The sequence below is a fragment of the Callithrix jacchus genome, chromosome 22 (genome assembly GCF_049354715.1).
Source record: "Callithrix jacchus isolate 240 chromosome 22, calJac240_pri, whole genome shotgun sequence".
Taxonomy (NCBI): domain Eukaryota; kingdom Metazoa; phylum Chordata; class Mammalia; order Primates; family Cebidae; genus Callithrix; species Callithrix jacchus.
The window spans coordinates 13,755,412-13,782,172 of record NC_133523.1 but is presented as its reverse complement, the minus strand read 5'-3'; the positions used below and the strand labels follow the sequence as shown (position 1 = coordinate 13,782,172).

The 26,761-nt window shown below is 40.0% G+C and overlaps 1 protein-coding gene and 1 non-coding gene across 6 annotated transcripts in view; both read left to right on the top strand.

Annotated features, from left to right (window-relative positions):
• LOC144580717 (uncharacterized) overlaps positions 1-26,761 on the top strand; it is a 100,880-nt gene that overhangs the window by 39,641 nt on the left and 34,478 nt on the right. The window contains exon 2 of one of the 5 annotated variants that reach the window (XM_078358960.1): positions 696-25,000. The exons of the other annotated variants lie outside the window; for them this stretch is intronic. The gene's annotated coding sequence lies outside the window, so the exon portion shown is untranslated. The remainder of the gene's footprint in view (positions 1-695; positions 25,001-26,761) is intronic. 5 annotated transcript variants of the gene reach the window in all.
• LOC118150319 (U6 spliceosomal RNA) lies at positions 680-786 on the top strand. The gene has a single exon (XR_004738434.2). It is a non-coding gene; the product is annotated as a U6 spliceosomal RNA (small nuclear RNA).

Below are 26,761 nucleotides of genomic sequence, written 5' to 3'. Positions count from 1 at the left end.
CTCCTGAGGCTGAGGCAGGAGAATCGCTTGAACCCTGGAGGTGGAGGTTGCAGGGAGCCGAGTTGACACCACTGCACTGCAGCCTGTGCAATGTGCGAAACTCCATCTCCAAAAAAAAAAAAACTATATATATATATATATATATATACCCTAGAAGTATTTATTGCTCCTTGCTTTGTCTGAGACTCAGAGGTTAAGCGACTTGCCCAAGATAACGCAGGTCATAGCAAATTGAGACTTGGCACCTGGCTTCCAGAATACTTATTTAGAGTCACCTGTTCACCCCCATTTAAAAAATTAAATCTTGTCTAGGTAATGCATTTGCTGCTTCAGAGTTGAAAGATAACAAGGCATGTACAGTGAAGTCTTCTTATCCCTTCCCACAAACAGCCAGTTCTCCCTGTCAGTAGACCGCTGTGAAACTTTTCAGAGCCATTTGACGCATACACAAACATCCATATGACCATATTATTCCTCCCCCCTTTTTTTCTTTAAATGGGAGTGTCATGTGTATGTTCTGATAGATAGCCTGCTTTTGGCTTGGCATTTGTTCCGTTACTGCCTTACTTTAAATGCTTGTATTTATATTTAGTGAAATGTTAATAACTGCTAGGACGTAAAAGAGAATTCGTTCTAGTAGTTTTGAATAACCAAGATGAATTTAAGAAATAAAATTCTTGTACTTGCTTTGGCAGCACATATACTAAAATTGGAACGATACAGAGAAGATTAGCATGGCCCCTGCACAAGGATGGCACGCAAATTCGTGATGCGTTCCATATTTTTACTGGATCCCTTCCTGACACCTTACACTAAATTAACTCCAGATGGATTAAAGACTTAAACAGAAGACCTGGCACCATAAAAACCCTAGAAGAAAATCTAGGCAAAACCATTCAGGACATAGGAGTAGGCAAGGACTTCATGACCAAAACACCAAAAGCATTGGCAACAAAAGCCAAAATGGACAAATGGGACCTAATCAAACTCCACAGCTTCTGCGTGGCAAAAGAAACAGTCACTAGAGTGAATCGGCAACCAACAGAATGGGAAAAAATTTTTGTAGTCTACCCATCTGACAAAGGGCTGATATCCAGAATTTACAAAAAAGTCAAACAGATTTACAGGAAAGAAACAAACAAGCCCATTCAAAAATGGGCAAAGGATATGAACAGACACTTTACAAAAGGAGACATATATGAGGCCAACAAACATATGAAAAAATGCTCATCATCGTTGGTCATTAGAGAGATCCAAATCAAAACCACATTGAGATACGATCTCACGCCAGTTAGAATGGCGATCATTAAAAAATCTGGAGACAACAGATGCTGGAGAGAATGTGGAGAAATAGGAATACTTTTACACTACTGGTGGGAGTGTAAATTAGTTCAACCATTGTGGAAGACGGTGTGATGATTCCTCAAGGCCTTAGAAATAGAAATTCCACTTGACCCAGCAATCCCATTACTGGGTATATATCCAAAGGACTATAAATCGTTCTACTATAAGGACACATGCACACGAATATTTATTGCAGCACTGTTTACAATAGCAAAGACCTGGAACCAACCCAAATGCCCATCAATGATAGACTGGACTGGGAAAATGTGGCACATATACACCATGGAATATTATGCAGCCATCAAAAATGATGAGTTCGTGTCCTTTGTAGGGACATGGATGAATCTGGAGAACATCATTCTCAACAAACTGACACAAGAACAGAAAATGAAATACTGCATATTCTCACTCATAGGCGGGTGATGAAAAATGAGAACACATGGACACAGGGAAGGGAGTACTACACACTAGGGTCTATTGTGGGGAATAGGGGAGGGACAGCAGCGGGGGGGAGCTGGGGAGGGATAGCCTGGGGAGAAATGCCAAATGTGGGTGAAGGGGAGGAAGGCAGCAAAACACAGTGCCATGTGTATTCCTATGCAACTGTCTTGCATGTTCTGCACATTTACCCCAAAACCTAAAATGCAATTAAAAAATAAATAAATAAAATTCTTAACATTGTCATTGTTTCCTGGTATGGAAGTTCTAGAAGCAGGTTGAGCTGCAGAGAGTCCAAGAAGAATAGAGAAATATCACAAAGAAATGAATCTGGACTGTAGTAGAGACAAATGTTAATACCTACAGATAATACTTACTGTGTGCTAGGCAGTGGCCTGAATGCTTTACATATATTACTGAAGTCTCATGACAGTCCCATGAGGCAGGTAGCTTTTATTGCCATTTTACAGATGAGTAAACGGAGCCACACAAACTGACTAACACTTGATCCAGGTAGTACAGTGGCAGAGACCTGAGTCTAACCCAGGTAGACTGGCTCAAGAGTCCAAGCTCTTTACCACTGCTCTTTCTTTCTGTCTTCCTGTCTTCCCTTCTTTCTTTTTTTCTTCCTTTCCCTCCCTCTCTCCATCCTTCCCTCTCCTTCCCTTTCATTTCCTTCCTTCCCCTCCCCTCTTCTCCTCTCCTTTTTCCTGCCTTCCCTTCCTTCCCTTCTTTCCCTTCCTTTTCTTCCTTTCCTTTTTTCTTTTCTTTCCTTTCTTTATTTTTTGAGACATTGTCTCACTCTGTCTCCCCAGGCTGAATACAGTGGTGCAGTCATGGCTCACTGCAGCCTCAACCTCCCCACATCAAGTAATTCCCCCACCTCAGCTTCCCAAGTAGCTGGGTCTACAGGTGCACACCCCTGTAGACCTGTAGACCACACCTGGCTCATTTTCTCTATTTTTCATAGTGACAAGGTCTCACTTTGTTGCCTGGGCTGGTCTCAAACTCCTGGCCTCAAGCGATCTTCCCACCTTGGCCTCCCAAAATGCTGGGATTACAGGTGTGAGCCACCACAACCAGCCTTTTACCACTACTTCAAATTCCATTTAGATCTAATATTGTTAGAGCGATAACCATATCAACCAGATTTTATAGATTGAAACAAAAATGCTGCCATGTTTGGTATCTGTATACCAAAAATTATTATAGAGTTTGTATTATAGCTTTTACCTGTTTAGAGCACTCTTTGGAGAGGCAGGGACATCACTGTGAAGGTATTGGTATTAAGAAGTAAGTTCCTGGAGTGTTTGCCTGCTAAACCTGAAGGTGTGAGAACTTGGTTTGTCACACTAGTTAGCTAACAGATAGGCAGTGGGGGTGAGCTGTCTGGAAGACTTAGCCGGTTAGCTTAGGGAGGAAGGAGACAGGGGATCTAGGCACCTAGAGGGAAGGAGAGGGAGAAGAGTTTGTTTGAACGTCCTAGGCTGGGGTAGCCCTTTCTGAGGGAGGCCTTGTCTTGTGGACCTGCTGCACATAGAGGCGGGGGAATTGGCTGTGAGGTGTGGTGCCTCCTAAAGCACCACCCAGATCTGGAAATTTAAGAGGAGTTCATTTCCATGATCATTCAGAAGAACTTGAAAGGGTAGCAAACCTGTGGTCATTTGAGAAGAAGATTAAATGGTCATATTTGAATATAACATATTCAACTGGGTTGGGAAAGAACCAGAATCTAGAGCTTGGCCGTAAAAAATGCAAAACCAGGCATTCTTGTAAACCATGTACTCTTGTAAACACTGATAAGGCATAGCACTGAGCCCTGGGCCTTTCTTCTGTAAAGTGCTTGTGCAGGCTGAGGATCCCTAATCCAAAAATCCAAACCCTGAAATGCCCTGGTGAGCATTTCCTTGGAGTGTCATATTGGCACTCACAGTTTTGGGATTTTGGAATTTTGGATTTTGCACTTGCAGATTGGGGTGCTCAACCGGTATATAATGCACATATTCCTGAATCTGAAAAAATTCCAAATTCAAAGTATTTCTGCTCCAAAGCATTCAGATAAGGAATCCATTACAAACCTGTAATGGATTGTACTAGACTTGTATTAGTTTAGCAGTTTTCAAAATTTGTATCTCAGAATCCTTGTTATGGGTCAGTGAAACAGGGATTTCATACGCCTTTGATTCACATTTTAATGTTTTAAACTTTAAAATATTATAAATGTTTGTATACACTCAAGTGCATAACATGCTAAATTTTAATATATTAGGACAACTGATTTGTACTGCTGGGTTATCTCAAGAGAGTTATACTGAGTGAAGGCTGGGCGTGGTGGCTCATGACTGTAATCCTAGCACTTTGTGAGGCAAAGGCGGATGGATCACCTGAGGTCAGGAGTTTAAGACCAGCCTGACCAACATGGTGAAATCGTGTCTCTACAACAAATACAAAAATTAGCCAGGCATGGTGGCACAGGCCTGTAATCCCAGCTACTTGAGAGGCTGAGGCGGGAGAATCCCTTGAACCTGGGAGGTGGAGATTGCAGTGAGCCAAGATTGTGCCACTGCATACCAGCCTGGGTAACAGAGCAAGAGTTCATCTCAAAAAAAAAGAGAGAGAGAGAGAGTTAAAGGTTACATACTGTATGATTGCATTTATGTAACATTATTGAAATAACAAACTGCAGAGATGGAGAACAGATTTAGTGGTTGCTAGTAGTTAGGAGTGGGAGGTGAGGGGTGGTGCGGTTTAAAGTGGTAGCATGAGGGAGCTGTGTAGGGATGGAACAGTTCTGTATCTCAGGTGTGATTATACAAAGCTGCCAATGTGATAAAATTTTATACAACCACAGAAACGCATACTGCATACAAATCCTAGCATTCTCAAGTCCCATTTTGCATACAAAACTGGTGAAACCTGAATAAACTTGGGATTGTACCAAGGTCAGTTTCCTGATGGTGACAGTGTACTAGAGTCACATAAGTTACAACCTTGGAGAAATTTGGGTGAGCGTACTTTGGACCTCCCCGTTTAGTTTTTTGCAAATTCCTGTGGTTTGTAATTATAGTACTTTTAAAATAAAAAGTTGTCCAGGCATGGTGGCTCACACTTGTAATCCCAGCACTTTGGGAGGCTGAGGCAGGTGGATCACCTGAGGTCAGGAGTTTGAGACCATCCTGGTCAATATAGTGAAACCCCACTCTACTAAAAATACAAAAATCATTCCCAGCTCCATGGGAGACTGAGGGAGGAGAACTGCTTGAACCGGGGAGGTGGAGGTTGCAGTGAGCCAAGATTGTGCCATTGTACTCCAGCATGGATGACAGAGTGAGAGACTCCGTCTCCAAAAAAAGAAAAAAGAAAACATATCACAACTGTTTTCTCATGTTGTTAAAAATTCCACCAGTAATGTAAGGGAATATTGGGTGTCTTGTACCCTTGCCAATGTTGGGCATTCTCACTTTTTAGATATTTGCCAATATGATATATGAAAACTGTCATGTCATTGTTTTGGTTTGCATTTTCCCCAAGCATCAGCGCAAGGTTTAATGGTTTTCACATTTAAAAAAAGTATTTTTTAATTTATAATCACCTTGTTCGATAATGAGGTTTTTGAGTTTTTATTCACTGTTTCTTCTCCTGCCTAGATAAATCTTAAAATTTTTCACATTGGTTTAGACATATGCTAGTACAGAGGTCTTTTTAAGTCTATGAAAATTTTAGTGATTTTTCTTGGTAATTTTTGTCTGTTGATTCAAGTTTAAAATGGCATTTCCCATTCTGATATCATATAAATATGTGTAATTTGTTAGTTTTAAAAACCATGACTTCTTTAATCCCCTAGATTGTAGTTTACTGGGTGTTACATTGTCTTCTGGATATTGCCTGTTCATACCGTTGCCCACTTTTCCCCCTTCTGGGTTGTTTATCTTTTCTTCTTACTGCTTTATAGGAGTTCTTTAGATTCACAATGGTTAATCTTTTGTTATATGTTGTACATGTATGTCCTCATTTGTTACTTGTGTTTTAATTTTGTTTATGATGTCTTTATACAGAAGTTTTAACTTACGTGGTCAGATCTTTCACTTAAAAAATTCATTGTTCAACTTGAAAATCATTCACTTCTTTAAAGCTTTTGGGTTCTTTTTTTCTTGTTCAGCAAAATCTCTACCATTTCAAGATTATCTTTTAAAAATTTTCATATATTAACTGAGCTCATGTAGTTCGTATGGGATTTTCTTTTGTGTCTCGTGTGAGGGTAGGAATCTAACTTTTTCCTGAATGGATAGGCTTTTGCATCTCTCAGTTCACTGACTTGTTCATATTTGAAATGCCACAAGGTTTTCCTGCATACATAAGGCTTCTTTCTGGATTCTCAGTTCTGTTCCAGTGACAGGTCTGTCTGTGTTTATTCCATTACCTCCCCTCCCCTGTGGCTTTTTATAGAAGTTTGATATCTGATAGGGCAAATATGCTCATTTTCAAATTTTCCTTAGCTATTCTCATGAATTTACTGTTTCTGGTGAATTTTAGAGTTATCTTGATGAGTTTTAAGACAAATCCCATTGAGGTTTTGATGAGAATTGTGCTAAATTTATCAATGAATATGGAAGGAGTCAGTTCTCACTAGCAGGTCTTTCCATCAAGGTGTATGTGTCTATTCTGGAGTTGCCTCGCTGATAAGAGTTTTAACCTAGATGTTCATTGTAGCATTGTTTTGTTCTAAACACACGTATTACAAAGATAGGATTAGAGCAAATTAGTTGAGGGAAAAGCTTTATATCATCTCTCCCTGTTTTCATTTCTCTTTTCACCTTTAATTTTGGGTCTAAAGAGACTTTATCATGACATATGGTATATGTATACTCAGGCTCTTGAAATAATTGGCAGTATAGTATGATCTGTTTTTCTTACTGTCACTAATGTAATGATTAAGGACTAATCAAGTTGATAACTGCATTTAACTCTTATGTTAGATATGAAGGATGTTTCCAGTTTCTGAGAGTACACATTAAGATAGTGCTTTTACTCTTGTTTTATTTGAAAAATGTTTCAGGAGGGGTGGTTTTGTTTTTTTTGAAAAAACTGTTTGGGGCCGGGTGCGGTGGCTCAAGCCTGTAATCCCAGCACTGTGGGAGGCCGAGGCGGGTGGATCACGAAGTCAAGAGATCGAGACCATCCTGACCAACATGGTGAAACCCCGTCTCTACTAAAAATACAAAAAATTAGCTGGGCATGGTGGCGTGTGCCTGTAATCCCAGCTACTCAGGAGGCTGAGGTAGGAGAATTGCCTGAACCCAGGAGGCGGAGGTTGCGGTGAGCCGAGATCGCGCCATTGCACTCCAGCCTGGGTAACAAGCACGAAACTCCGTCTCAAAAAAAACAAAAAACAGAAAAAACTGTTTCACAATGTAATTATTGTGAAAATTTCATACAATATTGCAGGTTATAAAGAAGAAAGTGCCTTTTCAGAAGGTGAGAGTTTTGTTCTCCAAACTTTCAGTCACTGAAGTGCCTCCTTGTTACTTTTGCCATATATTTCTATCATCTCTACTATTTGCTTTTTTTTTTTTTTTTTAATGGAGTTTCACTATTACGCAGACTGGAATGCAATGGCACGTTCTTGGCTCACCGCAACCTCCGCCTTCTGGGTTCAAGCAATTCTCCTGCCTCAGCCTCCCAAGTAGCTGGGACTACAGGCGGGCACCACCATGCCCAGCTAATTTTTGTATTTTTAGTAGAGATAGGGTTTTACCTTTTTGACCAGGATGGTCTCGATCTCTTGACCTCGTGATCCACTCACCTCGGCCTCCCAAAGTGCTGGGATTATAGGCGTGAGCCACTGCGCCTGACCCATCTGTACTATTTGTAATAGTTTTCTTAAAATTTACTAAAGAAACCCAAAAATCCTTAGTGGGAAGAGCTGTGAACTCATACATTGATGTATATTAGATAAATACATAACATTGATGTTTTATGTACATTGCTGTATATTAAGAAATATATAACATTGATGCATATTAAATAATTTAATCAAGAGTATGTATACTTTATGACACACTGGTACAGTGAGTGGAAGCGTAGGTTCTGAAATCAAGGTTTCATGGTTTTAAATCCTAATTCTGCTATGTCCTCCCTCAGTGATACTAGATAATAAACTTAAGCCTCTGCTTCCATTTTATTTGTTAAATGAGGTTAGTCTGCCACCTGCCTTGTGAGGTTATTATAAAATTAAACAGCAGGTGTACAGTCAGTCAGCACAGCCCTAGTACATAGGTGTTCCACAAATCCTAGCTATCATTCAGTAGGATAATTGGTAAATACTTTGTGTCTCCTTCAAAGCTAGTTCTCACACAAGCATGTCATTTTTAAAGAGTTTACATAGTATTTCATTATAAGAATGTACTATGATTTATCAAACAATGTTTTGTCATTATTTTTTGTCATTTTTTTAAAAAAAGTGACAAATAACAGGGTTGGTTTCAAATATGTATCACTAGATTTCCCTTCCAAAGGACCGTATTAATTAGCTGTTCTGTCAGTTCAGACTCTGTGATTTAAATATTTGGTGGGGGGCAATAGTGGGTTTAAAAATAAAACTTGTTTTTCTTTTAGTTTACATTATTATTCACCAGCCATTAAGGAACATATTAATTAACATTTATTTTTGTTGAATCTGTGTGATTTTCTGAGAGTTAGGTAAGCCTACCTGTGTGTGTGTGTGTGTGTGTGTGTGTGTGTGTGTGTGGTGCTAGAAATTGAGGAATTATGGTAATTTCGTATTATTCTGGTCGGGGATCCCTGAAATATCAGCGTTGTCTCTGATCTATAGCCACTGTTTTCAAGTCTACAGGGTCCCTGGGAGAAAGATTTGTATTAAATATTTGCACTGACAAATGGAAAACGAAAGGACTGTGCATTTTATTCTTAACTAGGACTTGGGCAGCAAACTCCAGGGTGGAAGACTGGAATGAGCCCAGCTGGTTCATGTGGAAATGCTGGGTTTTTTTGGAATCTAGTTAAGCTTAAATTGTTTCAAACTAAAGCAGGCCATGAGATGAACCCTTTTCATCTCCCCAGTTCCCAAACACACCGAGATTTTCCCCGCGTTTCACTCCTTTCTGTCAGTTGCCCCGGGTCATGTAACCAGAGTGAGCCCATTTGCCCTGGCTGACTGCTGATCTGGCCATGGGCACCTGCCCTGGCCTCTTCTGCCCAAGCAGTAGGTTTGGCCCTGGCTATCCCTGACAGTGGGGGAGCGACCACCTTCTCAACCACTTCAGTCACATGAAAGGAGAAAAGTGAGCTCACATCTGTGTGCTGACCTTTTAACAGTGATGCTGCCCAATGACGCACAGACTCAGTCAGTGTTCTCACATCTGCCTTCCTCCTTCCTGAGAATCAGGAGAAAGAAGAGCTCAGGCTTGGTTTCTCGCCTCAAAAGATAGCACATAAAAACTTGCAGCCATTCTCAGAAGCATTGGTTTTCTGTTGGGTTGTTGCTTGTGTCAAGTCAGCCAGAAAGAGGTAGAGTAAAAACTGACTTGCTGAGAATGACACATAATCCATGTCACCCCCAGCTGTGCATCAGCCTGCAGAGAGTGACTTGTTACTCCTCAGATGCTCTTTCTTCTTGCTTAATGGTTCATGACATGTTCTTCATTTTCCTCCTACCACTTTCCATGTTTTTTCTTTTTTCTGGCTTATTCTCCTGTATTTGGCCATTGAATGTTGATGTTCCACAATCAGCCCTAGGCCCTTCTGTCATTCTTCTTTCCCTAAACATTCACAGCCATGCCCATGCCTCACTCGTGGGCGAATCCAACATTTTCATCTCTACCCCAGCCTTTACTCTTGAGAACTCCATCTGCTAATACAATTGTGTATTGGACATCTCTACCTGGCTGTCTCAAAAGTATTCTAAATTCAGCAGGTCCAAGATTTATTTCATATTCTTCCTCTGAAAATGCTGTTTGCTATCTTAACAAAAGGCATCACTGTCTGGGCATGGTGGCTCATGCCTGTAATCCCAGCACTTTGGGAGGCTGATGTGGGTGGATTGCCTGAGGTCAGGAGTTCAAGACTAGCTTGGCCAACATGGTGAAACCATCTCTACTAAAACAAAACAAAACAAAACAAAAAACAAAAAAGTTAGTTGGGCATGGTGGTGGGTGCCTATAATCCCAGCTACTTCGAAGACTGAGGCAGGAGAATCACTTGAATCCAGGAGGCAGAGTTTGCAGCGAGCAGAGATTGTGCCATTGCACTCCAGCCTGGGTGACAGAGCAAGACTCCGTCTCCAAACAAAAAGAAAAGTAAAGAAAGGCATCGCCACCCAAGCAATTGGGCAAGTCAGAAACCTGGGACTTGTCGGTGATTCTTTCTCTCTCCTCTCCTCCCTCACGAAATTCAATCAATCACCAGGTCCCATTGATTGTTTTTAACCTTCTTCTATTGTGAACAATAACATACACACAGGGCCGGGCACCGTGGCTCACACCTATGATCCCAGCACTTTGGGAGGCCAAGGTTGGCGGATCATGAGGTCAGGAGTTTGAGACCAGCCTGACCAATATGGTGAAACTACATCTCTACTAAAAATACAAAAATTAGCCAGGCAAGGTGGCACACACCTGTAGTCCCAACTACTCAGGAAGCTGAGGCATGAGAATCACTGGAATCCAGGAGGTGGAGGTTGCAGAGCTGTGACCATGCCATTGCACCCCAGCCTGGGCGACACATTGAGACTCCGTCCTCTTTCCTCCCAAAAAAAACACATACACAGAAAAATCATTGAGCGGTGCATCTTTTGTTGTTGTAATCAGCAAAGCATAACCCTGTAACCAATATTCAGGTCATTAAAGAGACCAATGCCAGCACTCCTAAAAGCTCGAATCAGCTATATGCCTCCTCCTCAAACATGTTACCTCTCTCCTGACTTTCATGGAAATCACTTTCTTACTTTTCTAAGATTGCACCCAAACTTGGTAGTTTAGTTTTTCCTGCTCTTTGAACTTTATGTAAATGGAACCATTTAGTTGTTTTCTTTACTTGGTTGCTTTCAGTGTCATTTTATGAGATTCCCCCGTGTTTTATGGAGCTGTAGTTTGTTCATTAGACATTGCTGAATAATACTCTACTATGAATCTAACACAGTTGTATTCACTCTCTTTTTTTCTTGGAAACTGAGTTTCACTCTTTTCACCCAGGCTGGAGTGGTTTGATCTCAGCTCAGTGCAACCTCCGCCCCCTGGGTTCAAGTGATTCTCCTGCCTCAGCCTCTCAAGTAGCTGGGACTATAGGTGCACAGTACAACGTCCAGCTAATTATTGTATTTTTAATAGAGATGGGGTTTCACCATGTTGGCCAGGCTGATCTCAAACTCCTGACCTTAGGTGATCCACCTGCCTTGGCCTCCCAAAGTGCAGGGATTAGACATGAGCCACCATGCCCAGCCTTCACTCTCTTTCTGATGGATATTTGTCTCCAGTTTATAGCAATTATGAATACCGCTGCTATGACCATTTTTTTGTATCTTCAGTTTTACTTAGTAATGCCAGACTGTTTTTCAAAGTGGTTGCACTAGTTTAGATTCCTACCAACAATGTGTGAGAATTCCTGCTTATCCACTTCTTTGCAAAGGCTTAGAATTGTCAATCTTAAATTTTATTAACTATTCTGGTTGGTACATAATGGGTTTTTGTGTGTAACTGACGTGTATGTCATACACAATAAAATGTGAAAATGTGCAGCCTAAAAGAATATTTTACATATAAATGTATCTATGTGACCACTACCCAGATGAAGATATAGAGTATTTCCATCACCCCAGGAAGTTCTCTCATGCTCTTTTCCAGAAAGAAGCTGCTATTCTATCCACAGTGTTTTGACTTTGGCCACTATACATGCGTTTTGCTTGTTTTTGAACTTCATGTAAATGAGCTCAGACCATATGGACTCTACTATGTCTGGCTTCTTTTGCCCAGCATAATGGTATTTTTTTGCAATTGATCCAAGTTGTTGGTTACTCTTTTTTTCTTGCTGAGTTCTGTTGTATGATTGTATTACACTTTGTTTATTTTCTTATTGATTCTAGGCTTTCGATATTGTGAATTAAGCTGCTATGAATATTCTTATATATACTTATTTCTCTTGGGTATATATCTAGGAGTGGATTTCTGGGTCATGGGATAGATGAGTATTTAACTTTATTAGAAATGACAGAACAGTTTCCCAAAGTGGTTGTACTAATTAACATGCCACATTGGTTTTAATTTGCATTTCCTTGATTACTAATGAGGTTGAGCAGCCTTTTATATGTTTTTTGTTTTGGCCATTTGTATATCTTCTGTTTGAAGAGCTCGTTGAAGTCTTTTGCCTCATTTTCTGGTAGATGTTCTTTGTTTTATTGGTTTATATAACGGATAAATATATTGGTCCCCCCTCCTCCCTGCCCTGTATCTGTGCTGCAGCTATCTTTTACTAGCTAGTGGCTAGCCTTTTTATTCTCTTAAAGGTATCTCTTTGCTAACAGAAAAAGTTTTAATTTTTGTTGTTAATTATTACAGATACATAATAACCACACATATTTATGGGGCAGATGTGGTATTTTGATGAAAACATACAATGCTTAATTATCAAATTAGGGTAGAGTACCCCATCACCTGAAGCATTGATCATTTCTTCATGTTAGGAATGTTCCAATTCTAGTCTATTAGTTATTTTGAAATATAAATTACTGTTAACCGTGTTGCCCTTTTGTGCTGCTGAACACTAGACTTACTTGTTCTTTTTAACTGTATTTTTGTACCCATTCACCAATCCCTCATTTCCCACTTCCATTCCTGTCCTATACTCTGTCTACGTGGGTTCAGTTTTTTTCTTTAGCGCCCACATATGGGTGAGAACATGCCATGTTTGTCTTTCTGTGCCTGGCTTATTTCACTTACCACGATGTCCTCCAGTTTTATCCATGTTATTGCAAGTGGCAGGATTGCACTGATTTTGATGGCTGAATAGTACTGCACTGTGTGCAAGTACCACATTTTCTTTATCCATTCATCTAGTGATAGACACTTAGGTGGAGTCTGTATTTTGGCTGTTGTGAGTAGTGCTGCAGTAAGCCTGGGAGTGCAGGAATCTCTTTAGTGTGCTGATTTCCTTTCCTTTGGGTGTGTACCCAGCAGTGGGATTGCTGGATCACACGGTAGTTCCATTTTTAGTTTTTTTGAGGAACGTCCACATAGTGCTTGTACTAATTTACATTCCCAACAACAGTGTAAGGGTTCCCCCTTTCCCACATCCTCATCATGATCTGTCATTGACCGTTCTTTTTATAAAAGCCATTTAAGTTGGAGTGAGATGACATCTCATTGTAGTTTTTATTTCCATTTCTCTGATTGAAGAAATTCTTAATTGTCATGCAGTTGAACATTTCTGAGTTTTCCTTTGTAGTCAGGGGTTTTTGTATCCCTGTGTGAAGATAAGCTGCATGATTTTGTTATTGTTTGCCTTTCACATTTAAATCAACAGTCTCTGGAATTTGTGTGTGTGGTGTGAGATGGGGTCAGTCTGTTTTTCTAGATAACATGATGATGACAATGACGATGACGATGATGCTGTTTAGTTCCATTTATTGAAAAGGCCATCCCCTCCTGCTCTGTAGAGCTTCCTTGGTCACAAATCAGGTGATTGTGTATCCAGGGATTTGCCTGCCTCTTCTATTCCTGGTTTCCTGAGACTCTTTCAGAGTGGGGTGTTGGCCAGGCCAAAACTATTTTCATAGTAACACTTGGTGACTTTTTTGCCTCAGACTCACTCTCTCACAAGTTTACGATAGGGTTTTCCAGAGGCCACATGAAATGCAGCGTTGCAACAGATTGAATGCAGAAGCAGATAAGAGAACCAAGCTGTCTCCCAAATAAAGGAGATTTCCGAAAGTGTCAAACAGTGCCACTCTTCTCACTCATTTTTTTTTTTGTTTTGGAAAACAGTTATTTTTTTTATTAAAGTGTTACTTATGTTAGCATATAATATCTTTCTTGCTATTTTTAAATGAATGAATTGATATTAAAAACTTTTTCTGTTTTGGCTGGGTGTGATGGCTAGAGCCATGCCTGAAATCCCAGCACTTTGGAGGTTGAGGTGGACAGATCGCCTGAGGTCAGGAGTTGAAGACCAGCCTGGGCAGCATGGTGAAACCCTGTCTGTATTAAAAATACAAAATTAGTGGGATGTGGTGGCACATGCCTGTAATCCCCAGCTACTCGGGAGGCCTAGGCAGGTGAATTGCTTGAATCTGGGAAGCAGAGGTTGCAGTGAGCCAAGTGCCACTGCACTTCAGCCTGGGTGACAGGGAGACTCCTTCTCAATAAATAAATAAATAAATAAGTTTTCTGTTTTAATTTCTGATGTGATAAATACAATAGCTGTAATCCAGGTTAATGAAAGCATTTTAGAATCTCAGTAGTTTGCAGGAATGTCAAACCAAAAAGTTTGAGAACCACTCGTCTAGTTTTATGTCTTGCTATCCAGTGGATAATAACTCTTGGTTCTGTGTGGCCCTGGGCCATGTGCATTTTTCCACATACATTTTAGAACCAGCTGTGATGTTCCACAAGAATACCTGTTAGGATTTTTATTGGAATTGTGTTGAATCGGTTTGGAATAATGGAAATTTTTTTGTTTTGTTTTTAGTTACACCTGCTGTAATGGGAATTTGAAATCTTTATGCCATTGAATCTTCTGATTCATAAACATGATTTCTCCATGTGTTTTGATCTTTAATTTTTTTCTCAATATTGTTATATAATTTTCTGTATAAAGGTTTTGCACATTTTCCAAGCAGAATTTTTGAAGGAAAAAATTCTACTTTGAAATAAACTGGCTGGGCACAGTGGCTCATGCCTGTAATCCCCACACTTTGGGAGGGAGGCCAAGGTGGGAGGATCACTTGAGCCCAGGAGTTTGAGACCAGCTTGGGGAATACAGTGAGACCCTATCTCTGCAAAGAAAAAGTAAGATAAGCTTAATAATTCACACAAATTAACAAGAAAATGAAAGATACTTCTAAAAATATTACAGAACTTTACTGAAGCTCATAAAAGAATTGAATAAATGCTAAAACATTTTGTTCTTGAATAGGATAGCTCTCACATTGATAAGATGTCAGTATCCCCTCTAAGTTGCTGTATTTTATATTGTTAGAAAGACATTTTTTTTTAACCTTTTATGATTTCTAAAGTTAAGGTATGCCTTAAAACTAATGACATCTTCCAGGTACTTCTGGTCATGTGGTAATTATGAAGATAGGTTAGGAGCATCTTAATTTATTTTATATAACTTTCCTTTCATTATAAGCACAAGTCAAATGTGATAGGAAAACAGAAGCGTTTAAGTCTAAAGAAGCTCTTTCCATTGGCATAAAATAACCATGCATCTTAAATTGAGGGAAATAGGTCAGGCACAGTGGCTCACACCTATTACCCAGCACTTTGGGAGGCTGAGGTGGGAGGATTACTTGAGGCCAGGAGTTGAAGACAAGCCTGGGCAATATAGTGAGATGCCATCTCTGGGGGAGGGAAAAATATATATATACATATATATATAGTAAAAAATATGTGTGTATATATACACACACACATAATTTGTGAATTTAAAGTAATCTCAATATCTCTTTTTTTATCTTTTTTTTTTAATTTCATACTTTATTCATATTTCATTAATTTTTCCCTGATGTCCTTTTCAGTTCCACAATCCTATCCAGGAGACTACATTACATTCAGCTTTCCTCCCTTTTTTTTTTTTTTTTTTCATGCTTTTTTTTGAAACAGCGTCCTGCTTTGTTGCCTAGGCTGCACTGCAGTGGCACGATACCGGCTCATTGCAGCCTCGACCTCCCAGGCTCAATCGATCCTCCCACCTCAGCCTTCTGAGTAGCTGAGACTACAGGCCTGCACCACAGTGGTTATTTTTTTGTATTTTTTGTAGACATGGGATTTCACTATGTTGTCTAGGCTGGTCTTTTTTTTTTTTTTTTCTTTTGAGAAAGAAAAAGAGGGAAAAAGGAAAAAAAGAGGGAAAAAGAAATGTTACTTCATTCCTAAAATAGGTATTAATAATGGCCGATCAATATTTTGTGTGTTTAAAGTAGATAATGTATATTTTGTGTGTTTAAAATGGAGAGCTCTATTGAGTTAATTGTTCTGGATCTGAGTTCAAGTTCTGGATATCGTTATCAATTTTCTGTCGCGTTGAATCTAAATCTCATTATGGGTCTTATGTATCTGGGTGTTAAGATCTCTTATTATTACATTAATCCTTTTACCCTTGTATCCTTGTAGCTTTAAAATCTATTTTATTAATTATGAGAATTGCAACTCCTGCTTTTTATTTATTTATTTTTGCTCTCCACTTGGTTGGTAAGTTTTTTTCCAACCCTTTATTTTGAGTCTTTGTATATCTTTAGATATACCATTAGATTTTGTCTGTATCTTTTGATTGGGGGATTTAGTCGATTTAAATTTAGGGTTACTGCCATTTGATATTAACTGGCTATTTTATCCTTTCGTTGATGTAAATTCTTCTTTATGTTAATGCTCTTTACTTCTTGGTGTATTTTTAGAAAGGCTCATACTGGTTGTTCCTTTCTATATATAATGCTTCTTTTAGAAATTCTTGTAAAGCAGGCCTGGTGGTAATAAAATCTCTGAGTACTTGCTTGTTCCTAAAAGATTTTATTTTACCTTCAATTGTAAAGCTTAAATTAGCAGGATATGAAATTCTGGGCTGAAAGTTCTGTTCTTTAAGTATATTGAATATTGGCCCTCACTCTCTTCTAGCTTGTAGGGTTTCCGCTGAGAGATCTGCCGTAAGCCTGATAGGCTTCCCTTTATGGGTAACCTATCTTTCCCTCTGGCTGCCCTTAATATTTTCTCCTTCGTTTTGATCCTGGTGAATCTAACGATAGCAAGCCTTGGGGTTGGTCTTCTTGAGGAATATCTTTGTGGTGTTCTCTGTATTGCCTGGGGTTGAATAGTGTCCTGCTTTGCTAAGTTGGGAAAATTTTCCTGGATAATGTCCTGAAAAGTGTTCTCCAGCTTGAATTCATTCTCTCCATCACATTCAGGTACACCAATCAAACGTATATTAGGTCTTTTCACATAGTCCCATATTTCTTGGAGACTTTGCTCATTCCTTTTTATCCTTTTTTCTCTATTCTTTTTTTTTTTTTTTTGAGACGGAGTTTCGCTCTTGTTACCCAGGCTGGAGTGCAATGGCACGATCTCGGCTCACCGCAACCTCCGCCCCCTGGGTTCAGGCAATTCTCCTGCCTCAGCCTCCTGAGTAGCAGGGATTACAGGCACACGCCACTGTGCCCAGCTAATTTTTTGTAATTTTAAGTAGAGACGGGGTTTCACCATGTTGACCAGGTTGGTCTCGATCTGCCGACCTCGTGATCCACCCGCCTCTTGTCTTGTTATTTTATTTCATTAAATTGGTCTTCGACCTCTGATATCCTTTCTTCTGCTTGATCCATTCGGCTATTTAAGCTTGTACATATTTCACTAAGTTCTCGTGTTGTATTTTTCAACTCCGTAAGTTCATTTGTATTTCCCTCTATATTGTCTATTCTTTTCATCATTTTATCGAACCTTTTTTCAAAGTTCTTAGTTTCTTTACATTGGGTTAGAACAAGTTCCTTTAACTCCCAGAAGTTTCTTATCCACCGTTTAAAGCCTACTTCAGGTAATGGAACACAGTCCTTTTCCATCTGGGCTTGTTCCGTTACTGATGAGTCCTTTTCCATCAGGGCTTGTTCCGTTGCTGATGAGTCCTTTTCCATCAGGGCTTGTTTCCATCAGGGCTGATGGGTTCTGATTTTGGGTATACTCGGCCTTCTTAGGCTGTTTTTTTCCCTTCATTGTAGATGAACTGCCTTTCTACTTAGGTTTCTGAGTCGAAGTCCAATTTATTGATTCCCAGTGCTGGGATTCGAGCAACCCACTGTGGCGGCCTAAATAGCAGCGGTAAGACTGATGATGGTGCTCTTCTGCCTGGGAATCTCTGGTCTGGCTTCCCTCTTGAGTCCGCAACAAGCGGCTCTGACTTCCCGGAGCTCCAAACTCCGGTCAGTAGGGGAAGCGGTCCCGTTTGCTCTGCTTGAAGAGCTGCTGTGCCGAGGCACCTGCAAAACCGCTTTGGTGGCCACGAGAGTCGTGCTGGCGACCCGTGGGGCTCCTCCACTGGGAATCGGCTGATTTGTAAGTAATGAAAATTCATCTAAAAGTGTGGCGTCGTCTCCTTCTCTGAGCCTTTGCTGGGAGCTACAGTCCCGAGCTTTTGATGATCGGCCATCTTGGATCCTAGGCTGGTCTTAAACTCCCGGGCTCCTCAATTAATATCTCAATAGGCTTTTAAAAACTTGATTCTTATGTGAAAGAAAAAAAATGAAAATTTTCACCAAAATTATGAAACTGTTCATGAAGGGGGTATGAGTGCTGTCAAATATTAAAGTGTACGTTGAAGCCAAACCAATTTGAGCATCAGGTCACTGGCGCAGAGTTGAGAGCACTGAAGTAGCCTCATTTATAGGAATGTTTTGTGTGGTCAACAGTGGTATATGATGAAAATAGTGAATTCCTTAGTAAATAGTATTGGATCAACTGAGTAGCCATTTGGGAAAAAAGAGAACTAGCTTGCCATTCACTTTTTTTTCTTTTTTTTTTGATATGGAGTCTCTTTCTCACCCAGCCTAAAGTACAGTGGTGTGATCTCGGCTCACTGCAACCTTCACCTCCCGGTTTCAAGCGATTCTCCTGCCTCAGCCTCCTGAGTAGCTGGGATTACAGGCATCTGCCACTATGCCTGGCTAATTTTTTTTTTTTTTAGTAGAGATGGGGGTTTCACCATGTCAGCCAGGCTGGTTTTGAACTCCTGACCTCAAGTGATACACCTGCCTTGACCTTCCAAAGTGCTAGGATTACAGGCATGAGCCACCAAGATTGTACCACTACAGTGCGCTCCAGCCTGGGCGACAGAGCGAGACTTCTTATCTCAAAAGAAAAAAAAAAAATGCAGACAACCTAGACATGGCAAAAACTCTAGTATAAACAAAATTGGGACTCCAGTGATAAGCTGTTCAAAGGGCTAGTTTCCTTTACAAAGCAGGATCGCTTGCTGATAGACAAGGCCAACAGCTCATTAGACAAGTGGGCTCGTTAAAGACAGTTCAAAGGAAAGACAAGTGGCTTTCATACATAGATGTTTGAAATGTTCCTCAGTTTCAGTCGTTAGTAAAGCAAATTGAAACTGTACTAAAAGCATTTTAAAAATTTCCCATTAGCCAAGATTAAGAACTTTGATTAGCTGTTGGCTAAGGTGTAGGAAAACAGCTTCTTCTGTGTATTGATGGTAAAATTCTAGACACTAGAGAGAGCAATTGAATAATATTTAGTAAAATTTAAGAATAGACATCCCTTCTGTAGTATAGATAATTTAGGTAAGTTGTGATGTATTTACATACTGGGATACTATAGAGCAATAAGAATGAATGAATGAATTACAATTCAGACAACATGAATGACTCACAAACATAATGTTAGGTGACAGAGCCAAACACAGAAATACATGTTCAAAACCAGACAAAATTGGTTGTGTTAGAAGTCAGGGTAGTATTACTCTTGTGGAGCTCACTGGGTGGAGACATGAGGGGCTTTTGGAGTCTTATAATCTTCATTTTTTTTTTTTTTGTCTGTGTTTAGGTGGGAATATACTGGGAAAACTCATTGACCTATGAACTTAAGAATTATGTACTGTTCTGAATGTATCCTATACTTCGGTACACATTTTTATGTAAATAAAAATAGCATGCATACACGCAGTCACACGTAAAGAATGCATGTAACTTTTGTTTTAGCAGTTTTATCCTAGGCATATAACAGATATTTACACACACTCTTGGATATGTAGGGGTTAAAAATAGCACGAAGGTGTTCGTTGCTGTGTTTGTAAGCACAAAAGTTTGTATAAAACCTAATTACTCATAAGTAGGGAACTGGTGAATAATTGATACAGTCAATACAGTGGATTAGTAGCAGCTCTTAAAATGAGTAAGGCAGCTTGATATGAAGTAATTTAGTAAGGTCTCTAAGATATAGTAAATGAAAAGACCAAAGTGCACGAACAGTACATGTAATATGGTACTATTTGTGTATGGGTGTGTTTTATCTCAAAAGGCGTATATTTGCAAACATATATAGATAGAATGTACTTGGAAAGATGAGACGATATCCTGAGTGGCCAGAAGGCACAATTGGGTGATACTTTCTATCCTACTTTGTGACTTAAGATTTTTTTAAATTTTTAATTGTGATAAAATGCATATACCAAAACTCACTACCTTAAACATTTTTAAGGTACAGTTCAGCAGTGTTAAGTATATTCATATCGTACAACCAGTCTCCAAACCTTTTCATAGCCATTAAACAAGTACTTGATACTTCCTCCTGCCCGGCGAGTCTATCACCTGGACTGCTCTAGACAGCTCATGCAAGTGGAATCCTGTAATATTTATCTTTCTGTAACTGGTTTGTTACACTTAGCACAATGTTCTCAAGGTCCATACTATTTTGTGACTTTTGAATTCTGTACATTTTCAAAAGAGCATTAAAGTAAAAAGACATGACATTATTCAGAGCTGGTTAATTACATGGTAAAAAGTTGATGGCTGGTGTGTCTTTTTCATTTCAACGAATATCAAATGCCAGTTTGGGCAACAAAACAACTTTAGGCCAAAGTGCCATTTGAAACTGGATTTATGACGTGTTCCCCCTTTTGTCCTCTGTGGGTACCCCCAAAATGCAGGCTCAGGTCCCCAGCCTCTTGACTCTGCTCAACAGTTTCCCCCTTGGCTTACTGTCCAACTTTGGCCTGCTCTTTCAAATCTCCATCATTTCCTCAGGAACAAGCTGCTTCTATGCCAAGCGTATGGCTTTCTCCTTGCAGATTTTCCTCACATCTCTGACCTGGAAAAAGGGGGGGTTTTCATTTTGCTAGCTTTTTAGTGCTCCTTTGAGATCATTATTCTAAAGCCCTCTGTAATAATATTGTTTCTCAGGGATTGAAATGTATTGTTTCCAGTAGGATTTTTGACTAGATGTGGGAACAGAAGAACAAGTTGAAATGACTCTGAAGCTTATGGGAGGACTGGGCACAGAGGGAGAAAGACAGCTCTAGGTGGAAGATAATGTGACTTGCTTTTGAAAATAGTAGTGTGAGATTCTGGCCTGCAAAAACAGCTGGAGTTATGTGCTAGAAATGGGGACTTAAAAAAATAGGGCTCTGTGTGTGTGTATGTGTGTGTGTGTGTGTGTGTGCACGCGTGCACGTGTGTGCACGAATGTGTGTGTATTGAAAATACAGAAAAATAAAATGTTACCCATAAAACAGATCATGATTCTTAAAACTTAAGTGAATTTACTTCTGTTTTTCTCCTCTGGTTATATGTGTATAAAGGTATTTATATAGCTGGTATGGTGGTTCGTGCCTGTGATCCTAGCACTTTGGGAGGCTGAGGCTTGTGGATCACTTAAGGCCAGGAGTTCGAGACTGGCCTGGCCAATGGTGAAACCCCATCTCTACTAACAATACAAAAATTAGCGCTGGGTGTGGTGGCATGTGCTTGTAGTCCCAGCTACTTGGGAGGCTGAGGCACGAGAATTGCTTGAACCCAAGGCAGAAGTTGCAGTGAGCCAAGATTGAACCACTGAACTGCCTAGGTGACAGAGCAAGACTCTGCTCAAAAAAAAAAAAATATACACACACACTTTAAAATGTAGAAATTCTATTTTGTATTCACCTTTTCCCCCTCTGTGAGTGAAGAAGCCCAAGGCCAGTTGCATAGTACTTCTGTTAAGAGTTAGCTCCAAAAGAGGTCGTGAATGAATTTGTGGGACTTGCTGAAATTGGACAGGGTGAGATCCTACACAGATGTAGAAGAAAATGTGGCAAGAATAGGATTTTGGAAACTTGCCTATGCTTTTCTAAAACTTTCAGGATTCAAGAATCAGAAATCATAAAGAGGTGGGAGAATTAAGAGTTTAGGGTCAAACTGAGAAGAGCAGAGCACATTCCAAGAAAAAAGGAGGAAAGATGTTTGGCTTTATAAAGAGATAGAGCTCGATGAAGACTAAGCCTTGAGATACTAATTGAGGGTGTAATGGCAGCACATGCTTGTAATCCCAGTGCTTTGGGAGGCCTAGGTGGGAGGTTGCCTGGAGTCCAGGAGTTTGAGGCTGCAGTGAGTTATGAGCCACTGCACTCCAGCTTGGGCAAGAATGAGACCCTGTCTCAAAACAGCAACAACAAGATACGAAATTGAGAAACTGTTACTTGAATATGTAATTGAATATATATTCTGTCCAGCAGTGATGGAATAACAAGGACTGGATTTACTTTGCTATTTTAAGCAACCAGAAAACTGGACAATATATGAAATAGCAATTTGTGGGCATTGGGTGACAGGCAACACAAGACTGTTGTCACTGAAAGGTGGGAAACAAACCTGCTGAGCTGTATGGTTGCCCCAATTTACCATCTGGAGGTAGTTTTCAGGCTGTAGAGCAGGGATGGTGAACCCAAATAAAGCCTGGTGTCTTACTGAATTGAGAGGACAAGATGGGGATTGGTGGGGAGGAAAGATTATCATAATTTGTGGGGCAGAGTACCAGAGAGGTGGGAGTTGTACACAGAACTCCAGAGGCAGGTGGAGGAGTCTCCTGAAGTCAGGTTGAGTCCTGATCTACACATGCATGAGAGGAAAGCATCTGAGGCCAGAGAAAGAACCCCACTGGAAAGGAGCAGGCCAAACGATTCCTGGAGCTCACACAGAGCTGGAATAGTCTGTGTTGCCATTAGCCAGAGTATATACAAGGGCATCAAAAGGGCATGGCCTTTTGTAATGAGGCTAAGTTAGCCCTAAGTTTAAGGCTGCTCTGGACCTACTCTAACAATGAAAAAGCAAGTCTTGGAAGATGTAAAGATTAATCTCACACAGCCAATCGAAAGAATCTTACCTGTGTGTGAGATCAAAGTCCATTTAAATGTGCTATTTAAAGGAGTATATAAAATCCAAAACACAAAACTCATAATGTTAGGCATTCAATAAAATGACCAAGCATGCAAAAAACCAGGAAAAGTGACATAATCAGGAGAACAGTCATCAGAACTAGATCCAGAAATGACAGAGATGATGGAATTAACAAAGACATGAAAACAGCAACTATAAATATGCTCTCAGTTCAGAAAAGAAGAAGAGATGGTTAGCATCATGGGAAGAGAACTGGAAGGTATATTTTTAAAAGACCCAAACAGAACATCTAGAGTTCAAAATAAATTTTAAAGTACAATGATGGCATTAACAGTAGAGACACTGCACATCAGTGAACTTCAGGACAGCAATAGAAACTGTCCAAAATGAGAACAGAAAGAAAAATGGAAAAATTGATAGAGCATCAATGAGTATAACAAAGAGATAGAAACAGTCTGACATATATGTAATTGGAGCCCCAGAAAAGAGGGAAAGGGGAGAACAGAAAAGAGATTGTAAAAGAATCATGACCAGAAAAGTTCCAAATTTGCTGAAAACTATAAGCCCACATATTTAAGAATCCCAGGGAGAATAACTATAAAGATAACCACACCAAGGCACATCATTATCACATTGTTGACAATCAATAATAAAGAGAAAATCTTGAAAGCAGGCAGAGAAAAACAATACACATCACATACAGAGTAACAGAGATAAGAATGACAGCAGACTTCTCATCAGAAATTTAGCAAATCAGAATACAATGGAGAGACCTCTTTAATTCCCCCCTCCCTGCCCAGACACAGTCTCACTTTTGCCCAGGCTGGAGTGCAGTGGCCTGATCTCGGCTCACTGCAACCTCTGCCTTCCAGGTTCAAGTGATTCTTCTGCCTCAGCCTCCCGAGTAGGTGAGGTGACAGGTGCATGCCACCACACCTGGCTAATACTTTTGTATTTTTAGTAGAGACAAGATTTCACTATGTTGACCAGGCTGGTCTCAAACGCCTGACCTCATGATCTGACTGCTTCGGCCTCCCAAATTGCTGGGATTACAGGTGTGAGCCACTGTGCCTGGCCTGGAGAGACACCTTTAAGGTACTTTTTAAAAAAGCCTACTGGGACTGGGTGCAGTGGCCAACACCTGCAATCCCAGCAGTTTGGGAGGCTGAGGCAGGCGGATTGCTTGAATCCAGGAGTTTGAGATTAGCCTGGGTGACTTGGCAAACCCCATCTCTACAAAGAATACAAAAATCAGCCGGCAATGGTGGCGCGTGCCTGTGGTCCCAGCTCCTTGGGAGACTGAGGTGAGAGGATTGCTTTAGCCCAGGAAGCAGAGGCTGCAGTGAGCTGTAATTGAGCCACACTGCACTTTAGCCTGGGTGACAGAGCGAGACCCTGTCTCAAAAAAGAAAGGCCTACTGGAAGTTGTTGCCGGCTGACCTCCAGAGGAAATGTTGAAGTTGTTCAGGCAGGAGGCAAATGATTTAAAATGGAAATTTAGATCTTCACCAAAGATTGAGAAGTGCTAGAACTAATGTGGAAGTAAAAATAAGACAACTTTTTTTTCTTTTTTTATCTCTTTAAAAGACTCTTGTAAAGGTGATTGCTAACAGGTACAGGATTTCCCTTTCTGCCTGATGGAAATGTTCTGCAATTGGTGGCGATGGTTGCACAACACTGCGAATTAAAGAAATAGTAGCTTTAAAAAGATAGTTGTTTAAAGCAAAAATAATAATGCATTACAAGTTTTATAACACATGGGAGTAAAAGGTACGACAATAGCACAAAGAATGGAAGGGGATGGGAAGGGTATAAGAAACCTTAGTAAGGATTGATCGATTGATTGATTGATTGACTGATTCAACAGTATCACTTTGATGATACTTACTGCAATCTCTGCCTCCTGGGTTCAACAATTCTGCCTCAGCCTCTCAAGTAGCTAGGATTTCAGGTATACACCACCACACCCAGCTAATTTTTTTATTTTTAGTAGAGATGAAGTTTGACCATGAGGATTGTCTGGAACTCCTGACCTCAGCTGATCCAGCTGACCTCAAGTGATCCACTTTTCTCAGCCTCCCAAAGTGCTGGGATTGCAGGCGTCAGCTACCATGCCTGGGAGAAACCTTGGTAAGGTTCTTAAGCTTTACATGAAGTAGAATTGTCAAATTTATGTCTAGAAAAGTAAAACAATTTATGTTCCCACTTCAAATGTGTGGGAGTGCCAATTTAACCATACCCTTGTCCACACGTGGTATTTGTTTTAAAACATTGCCACCCATATTTTTAAAAAAACGTGATTACCCCAGACAGTCCTCACCGTGCTTGAAGGATACTTACTTTATTTCTGAAATCTTTGAAATTCTGTCAGAATCTCTTTGCCTTAAAATTGGCTAAAACATAAAATGTACACATTTATTTCTTTCCTTTCCTTCTCTTCCTGCCCCGTTTCTTCATACGCATAGTTTTCTTCAGTAATTTCTTTGGTTACTACTTCAGCTTCATTTGTTCTAGAATGTGAATGTTGTGAAGACACATTTCACGTCTCTCTGATTCTCTACTGTATCATGGGTGTAGTATACTAGATGCTCGATGCTCAATACATTTGTCAAAAAAAATACTGTTTTCTTTCTATACACAGTATTGGTAAGGTTGATCTGTGTATTTGTAACATTTTTTCTTTCATCTTGTTAATCTATTTTGTCCTTTTGACTGGAGTTGTGGGATAATTCATTTACTGATTTTTTTTTATGTTACTAATTTTTGTTTGGTAATATTTCATCTGCTACTTATTGCTTCTATTGCTGTTTTAAATTTGGCCAAACCATGCTTTTTATCTCTGAAATCTTTTCTCAGATTATTCTGATTTCATTTTTAAAGATGTAAAATTCACTCAAATCTTGCTTATTATTTTACTTCAACTTATACCAGATACTGTGAAACTGTCAAATTTTTAAATCTCTTTTTCAGCTCTAGGGCATTTAAACTTTAATATTAGTGTGTTTAAAACCGGTTAGGACTGGGAAATGAAAGAAAATGGAGTACCCGTTTCTTCCTTCAATCCAACACACAATTAAAATGTGGTATTAGGGCTGCACACAGAGGCTCACGCCTGTCATCCCAGGACTTTGTGAGGCTGAGACAGGTGGATCCTGTGAGCCCTGAAGTTTGAGACCAGACTGGACAACATGGTGAAACCCTATCTCTGCAAAAAAATTAGCCACACATGCTGGCTTGTGCTTGGAGGCTGAGGTGGGGAGGATTGCTTGAGCTCAGGAGGATGAGGTTGCAGTGAGCTGTAATCATACTCCAGCCTGGGTGACAGAGCAAGACGCTGTCTCCAAAAAAAGAAAAAAAAGTACCATGAAATTTGTATTAATGTAAGGTTAGGTCTAAGAGTTTTATTTGCAAAGATTACCATGTGGGAGTAATCTCGAGACATTTTTGACTTCCTGGCCTATTTTGTAAGAGCCCCAAAGGTGGAGAACTGGATCAGGAAAATAAGCAGGGCTTGAATACACACTGCCATTTTTGAGAGGAACATGAATTCAGAACTCGAAAGAATTGGAGTTAGTTCTTTCCTTAATTGCACCTTGGAGTTTGGCCCTTGGGACCAAGAAATGAATGTGAGTTCCTCTCCTCTAGGGGTCCAGTCTAATGCTAGACATACATGGTAATAAGCACAGTCAGTGCAAGAGATGAGTGGTGTGAAGGTAAAGGAGAAGAGATCCATAATTTATGGTTGATGTTTTCCACTGAGGGGCCAGCATGGGTTTTATGCAGAATGAAGGACATTTGTTTGAGATTTCATTTTGGGGTAATAGGAGACTATAATCTGGGATGGATAAAAATTACAAAGCAATGCTTATGCCCAGGTTGGAAACCTTGAGT